The following is a 7,825-nucleotide window of genomic DNA, read 5'->3' on the forward strand; positions in this document are numbered from 1 at the left end:
ACAAATCAATAAGTAAGTGACAAACTAACCTATCATATCATGCAATGAAATGTTTTTGGTAACAGGAAGTTGAAGTTTTCAACTATCAATACAGCAGCTACTATAATTCACCATCATTATCTATTCTCTCCCTTTATTATCAGAAAGTTACTTCCAAAAGGCACTGGAGTTGTATCATTCTAGGATAAAATCCAAAGTTCTCAGGCTTGTGCCTATATCCTGTGGACAAGTAGAATTTGAAACATGATTTTCTTGGGCCTGCTTGCATATTCTACTCCTAGCACTTAAGAAGTAGATCAATCCAAATAAAAATTGAGGATTCAGAACAGAAAAATGCTGAAGTCTTAAGAAAATTAATTTACAAAAGAATCGATGCCACAAACTCACACAGCAAATGACAGAGTAGATCAATGTGACTTTTGTGTTTTCTTCCGTATCTAGAGATCTCCTTTCTAAATATTATTTTACCTATCTAATATTAAAAATGGTCCAAGATTGTTACCAAATACATTTATTTTTTATTTATGTTGTGGCAATCCAAAATTTATTTCATTGAATATTTTCATTTAGTATAAAACATTCATTATCAGATGGTGATTTATTATAATTTTAAAAAGTTTTTGAGATAAGACACAACATGAGATCTACCCTCTTAACAGACTGCATAATTTTAGTGTATAATACAGTATTATCTACAGGCACAGTGTTGTAGAGTAGGTCTCTAGAATTTATTCATCTTGAGTAACTAAAATTTTATACTCGTTGATTACCAATTCTGTTTTTCCCTTCCCCAGACCTGGGATACCACAACTCTATTCTTTACTTCCATGAGTTTTACCACTTTAGATACTTCATGTAAGTGGAATCATGCATTTGTGACAGGCTTATTTCATTTAGCATAGTGGCCTTTAGGTTCATTTATGTAAGCTGTAAACCACACAATTTTCTTATTTTTAAGAGAGAATATTACCTCATTAGATGCATATACCACATTTTCTTCATTTCCCTGTCAAAGAACAATTAAGTTGTTTCTATATATTGGTTATTGGAAATAATGCTGCAAAACATCTCTTCAAGATCTCAGTTTCAATTACTTTGGATACTCAGAAATGATATTGCCAATCATATGGTAGCTCTATTTTTAACTTTTGGAATCCTCATACTCTTCCTCACATTTGCTTCCATCTTCTTGCATTCCCACTGTGTTCAACGGTTCGTCACATGCTCACCAACACTTATTGTCTTGGTTATTTTCTATAGTTAGTATAGCAATCATGACAAATGTGAGGTCATATCTCATTGTGGTTTTTGATTTGCATTTTCCTTATTATTAGTGATATTGAGCATCTTTTCATATACCTGATGGCTATTTGTATGTCTCCTTTGGAGAAATGTATATTTAAATCGCAGCCCATTTTTTTTAAATGGGTAATGAAGTTATTTGTTTGTTTGTTTGCTATTAAGGTTTAGGGGTTCTTTTACATTTTGGAAATTAATCTCTGTGAGTAAACAATGATAAATATAGTTTGCAAATATTTTCTCCCATACTACAGGTTTCCTTTTCATTCTTTTGATTATCATTTCTTTTGCTGTGCAGAAGCTTTTTAGTTTGTTGTAGTCTCAATTATTTTATGTTTTCTACTTTTGCTTTTTTGCATTTGCTTTTGGTGTCATATCCATGAAATCACTGTCAAGACCAATGTCATGAAGCTTTTCTCCGACATTTTCTTCTAGGAGTTTTACAGTTTTTACAGTCTTATGTTTAAGTAATTAATCCATTTTAAGTTGATTTTTTGTAAAAGGGTTTAATTTTATTCTTTTGCTTATGGATATCCAATTTTCCCAACACCATATATGTTTAAAAAAAGGTATTTAAATCATAAAGGAAGAAATAAAACTGTCCCTATTTGTAGGTCACAAGATTTTACATATAGAAAACCAAAAAGATTTCACACAAGAAAATACGTTAGAATAAACAAATTCAGTAAAGTTGCAAGATACAAAATCATCATACAAAACTCAGTTATGTTTCTATGCACTAATAATAAACTATCTAAAAAGAAATAAAACAATTCCATTTATCATAGCATCAAAAATAATAAAATACTTAGGAATAAACTCATCTGAGGAAGTGAAAGACATAGTCTGAAAATTACAAAAGAAGAAAGAAAGAAATTAAAGGGACGCAAATGGAAAACCATCCTACTATGATGTATTGGAAGACTTAATATTATTAAAATGTCTATATTATCCAAAGCAATCTGCAGAGTCAATGCAATCCCTATCAAAATTCCAAAGGCACTTTAAAAGAAACAGAAAAAAATATATATAAAATGCATATGCAACCATAAAAGTCTCCCAATAGCCAAAACAATCTGGAAAAAGTACAAAGCTGGAGGCATTACACCTCTCAATTTCAATATATATAACAAAGCTATAATAATTAAAACAGTATGATATTGGTGTAAAGATAGATATAAAGAAAATGAAACAGATTAGAGAGCCCAAAAATAAATCCATACATAGATGGTCAATTGATCTTCCACAAGTGTCAAAATACACAATTGAGAAAGTATAGTCTCTTCTTATGTTTTTAATTTATATTTTGCCTTTATTAAAGTTATTACCTCCTTCTACCTCAGAAGGCATTTGAAATAAGAGAATATTTCCCTCTAGTTCATAGAGATCAAGATGGGACATACTTGAGAATGCTAAGTCCAATTAATTATCAAAAAAAATCTTAACTATAATAATTTTGTTTGAAAATGCTTCTTATTAATTAGCCTCTGCCTAATTGAGGCTAATAGCCTCTCAAATATTCAGGTAGGTCAAATCTGATCACAGAGTCCTTAAAAGCATAGGAAATTTCCAGGTTGTGGTCAGAAAAAGAAAAAAGTGATAATAAAAGAAGATATAAATGTAAATTGGATATAACGTTAAGTAATATCTGTATATAAATTCAAGGTGAAGTTCTGAATTTGAGAGACACATTTGCACATCCTCACTTTATACATGGGTTTTAAGAGCCTGGGATGGTTGAGGAGACTGTGAGAGTAAATGCATATAGACATAAAAAGAAGTTTAAGAACTAACTCCAATGTCTAAATGTTGAAAAGGCAAGGCACAGTCAAGAAAAACTGAGGTAATGACAGGTGATACAGTGCTAAACTGGGAATCAAATGAAGAATATGTTTAAAGAAGGAGGTAGACAAACCACTTCAAATGATACTCACAGATTGACTAAAGATTAACCTTTCAATTTGACAATGTAGATATCATCACTCACTCAATTACAAGTCATTGTGTGGTGAGATGTGGACAAAATTCTGATTGGAGTGGTGACAAAAAAAAAAAGAAATATTGAAATACTGGTGATTTCAAATATAGATAGTGCAATGCAGTTTTTGTTATTGTTGTTGTTGTTGTTGTTATTGTTAATAAATGTCTTTACCCACTTTTGAGGCACTGACTAAATATCCACCAATTCCACCAATAAATGCACACCAAAGAACTTCCCTTATCTCCTCCCTTTCACACTCTGGGATTGCTATGCATTTACCCTAATCACCCTGGGGCCAGGTGTTAGACAACTACCCACAGAGTTATCAAATTAGCCAATTCACAAAGAGCCCATGAAATTTAGCTAATTTCACTTTTTTTTTTTTTACCATAGATGAACTACCCTAACAGCTCTAGTTTATTAGGTACCCTCTCTCTGTGCTGGGGTGTAAACTCCTTAGTGGCTCTGAGTGAGGGCTCTCTCTCTAGAATTGCAAGTAACAAAGAGTTTTGTATTTCATCTAGCTGAATGTCATTAGTGTCACTGTGTTGTCTTGCCTTCAATAGAATATTTAAATTATAAAACAAATATTTATTGAAAACTTTTGTTCCAAGGTGAATAATTGAGGTATGGGAAGATTTAAGAGAAAGGGAAGTTGTTTTTTCTCTCTACTAAATTTGGCAAAGACTGTAGCATATTTGGATGCTGATGAGAATAATTTAGCAAAAGGAGCACTGTTGATTCTGAGAAAAGGTGAGACCATTGAAGGACCAATGATTTTTGAACAAGCCCTCCATACTGGTTGATAGATGTGATGGTAAGAGCAAGGGAAATTCACAATAAAATTACTACTTCTAAAGTAGAAACAAAAAATGGATATTTGGTGACAGAAATATTAAGTTATGCCACAATATCAATGTATACAGGCTCTCAATAGAACATATTTCACTGAAACACAGTTAAAACTTCAAAACACTAATGTGTTGTGCTATGGATCAAGGAGTTTCCTCTAGAGTGTGAAACTTGGCTTATTTTCACTACATTAGAAATCAACCTGCAAGAATTGCTGAGCTCCACATTTCTCCATGGAAATTAAGCAACTTAAACAAGCAAAAAGCAGTGAAATGTGATTCACTCACTTACAATTAAGACTGGATAAGTATATTCAGCATCAAAATACAATTTTTCTTTGGACTACCACTGTCCTCAGAGTATTCTGTAGCAGCATAAAAGGTCAGACTTCTGGAATTATTAAATATCCTACTGAGAACCTGCTGCCTAACTCATATCTTCTCTAAGTAGTATTACAGCAACGAGAAATGTGTGAGTGTATGGTTTTATGTATTTGTTTTCAGCCTATCTAATTTTAAAAATCTTGGGTCAAAAATTGTGTCTAATTATTTACTCCTGGTAATTTTTTTCATTAGTTCAGTAAAATACGTTTAAATCACCTCTCTCAGCTTTTTATTTGCATACTTTCACATCTCTATTTTAATATTATCTCTTGGCGTGAAGGTGATAAATCCACCTTTAAAATCTTTCTCAACAAAGACATTCTATTTTCTTGTTCCTTATTGTTAATATAAAAATACCAATAATTATGGCTAATAAAGAGAGCTAATAAGAGATTTGCAAAAGTAGTTTTTAGATAAAACATTAAAGTATCATTTTGTTTCTTAACATGTTTTGAATGAAAAAATATTACCCATTAATAAGCAAATTTTAAATATTTCATGGGTTTGCAAATATTTTAACTTTCCAATTAGTTACCTTTAACATGTATTTATATTTTTGAAAGTATCGTTTACATGTTAAGAAGCTGAGTTATTTAATCTTTCTAACAGTGTACTATAAGAGAAATCAAAGAGATATATAAGAATGCCAAAAAAATGAGATTTTATTTAGTTGACAATTATTCGTTATGATTGTATCCAATATATGCTGAAAATTATGTTAGTTATGTTAAAATACTTTATATGCTTAAATTGTTAATGATTTGATTATGACAAGAAAAAATATAATTTGGGGAAAATCTGCTTATGTTATAGGTGATTTCATTTTAGATATTACTAAAATGATTTTTACTATAAAGTTACCACATTCACTAAATATATGTTGACTTGTTTTATATGATAGTTGAAATCCATATAAGTAGAATGTTATGTTAAACATTACAGAGTCTGAGAAGAAATGTAAAAGAATAAAATATTTAATCAGAATTTTGAATATTATCACACTTATTTTTCAGTTTTATTTGAAGATAGATTTTTAATTTAATGTTTACTTCTCAAAATATTAATCTCTAGAATAAATTGTTTTTCTCCAACATATACTGGGAATAAATTCTAATGTAAAGATCTTTAGTTAAAACTAACGACCAACCAAAAAAAAAAAAAAAAAAAACCTAAAGAAAAAAACAATGATGTATTGCAAATATTTTTTTAACTGACTTAGAGTTTAAATACTCAACTATGTTGAAAAGAGACTGGTGACTTATTTATATATCATATATGAAAAAAATGTTACATGCTACTAATTATTTTTTAAAAGAATTTGGTTACATTAATAGAACACTGAGGATATTATTATATTCCTGTTGTAATCGAGTCGAATGATCAACTAGCCTAAACTTGATGAAAAAAGATGAGCAAGCAAGATTGTTTAAATACAAGATTCAATCTGATTTGTTGGCAATGAGAACCTAGTATTTTGATCACAAGGATGAAATAACCTACATGTTATAGATTCTGACTGGTTGGCGTAAAAGCAATTTAGTGTAAGGGAGTATATGTCTTCTTAAATAAACTTTCCCTAATAAAACATTATTGCTAGAGAAGCATGTATACTCAACGAGGACACTTGTCAGTTTAGAGAGAATTTACAACATTTCACAGGGCCTTTTTTTTTTTTTTTTTTTTGGTTTCCATTATTATTTAAGAGGAAAAAGAAGAGCCTGCATTTTTACATTATTTAGAAGATTTATGTATATTATCCAAGCTGGTTGTTATAACAATGTTATCCTTCTTTTATGTAAAGGATGCATGGCCTTAATAGGCAATGATACTGATATTTTAACACATCTGACTGATATCAAAGCAACTCTTTCTAACATAGTCTACTATTCAGGATGTCTCTTAGATGTACCAATATCTGGATGTAGCTTCGACCTGATTCCCAGAACTCAAAGTAGTATTTATAAATAGGAGTAAGCAAGGAAGTGACCTTACCAATAAAATCATAAACAAACTGATAAAATGTAAGTTTGGAAAATATAGTCGAACAAATAAACTGAGTTTTCTTCCATTGTTTTCTGTTTATTGGTGTTCGAAATATATTTTACTGACTTAATACTACAGATATTTCTTATCCTTTTCATTTATTTATTTTTGTTTTATTAGTCATTGTGATGTCCTATTACTAGTAATGCTTTTTTAACTCTAACATTTCTTTACCTAATTAGAGGGATATTAGAAGACAAAATAGTAAAAATCCAGAGAGAAACATTGCTCCAACATGTGTAAAAATGAAAAAAATTGAAATTTCTAAAGATGAATAAATTCCCAAGTATATGATTTGAGATAATAGATGTACAATCAAGTTGTAACAAACCTGTTGTTTTATGTATAAATGAGGACAGAAAGGTTGAAAAGTATCTTAGAGCCAAACAGAAAAATCTCTTTGTGGAAACATACATCAGTGAAATAACATCTGAGATTTGGTTTCTGAGCAACAAGATTTCTAAAATGCCAAACACAATCAGAATTGATAAATGCATATGCAGATGGTTTAGGATTTTTTGCCTAAGTGCAGGAAAAGGACTAGAAAAAGCTTCAAAAGTTCAACTCCATTATTGTATTATTCTGATTTATGTTTCATTGACATATTTATTATTATTAATTTAGCAGTTCCTACTTTTCTCTAGCCAGCTTAAAATGCCTTCTGCTTCACCATCTAGTTATCAAACATAGCAAAATCTAGAGATAAAAAGAGATCAGATTTTATATCTTCTCCAGGTAGCTGCTGGCAATTATTCTTCCTGAAAATGCTTTTGATGTTCTTTCTAATTTCCGACTTATGACTTTTGATTTACTCTTTGAGTGTAACATCACTTTTTTGCCCCCCTAAAAATGTTCCCCTAAAAATATGATTGTGTTCCATGCAGTAGTAACTCACAAAGTTTCAAATCAGAGTTTTCATGCCAAGGAATAAATGGGAATAAGAGAAAGCTGGCCAGTCAGGTGCCATAGATTATTGAGGAGAAAGTTTGTTTCCAGGAAGATATGGCAAGTCTATTTAACTGCAAGTTCTGGGTTGGGCTCTACAGTGATTTAGTTCTAGAGCAGAGAGCTAAAGCAGGAAAGGCCAAACAAATCCTATAAATCTTGACATTCAGAATGACACATGCTATAGCACTCAGGTTATGCATGTTTCAAAACATACAAAAGAAGTCCAAAGTAGTAGCAAACCAAAGAATCCCTGATTCTGAACTGTGGTATAGCAAGATAGGCCAGACCACAAAGATCGGGGTGTGATAAAAACTTGATG

This window comes from Pteropus vampyrus, unplaced genomic scaffold, assembly GCF_000151845.1.
Source record: "Pteropus vampyrus isolate Shadow unplaced genomic scaffold, Pvam_2.0 Scaffold21, whole genome shotgun sequence".
NCBI classification, from domain to species: domain Eukaryota; kingdom Metazoa; phylum Chordata; class Mammalia; order Chiroptera; family Pteropodidae; genus Pteropus; species Pteropus vampyrus.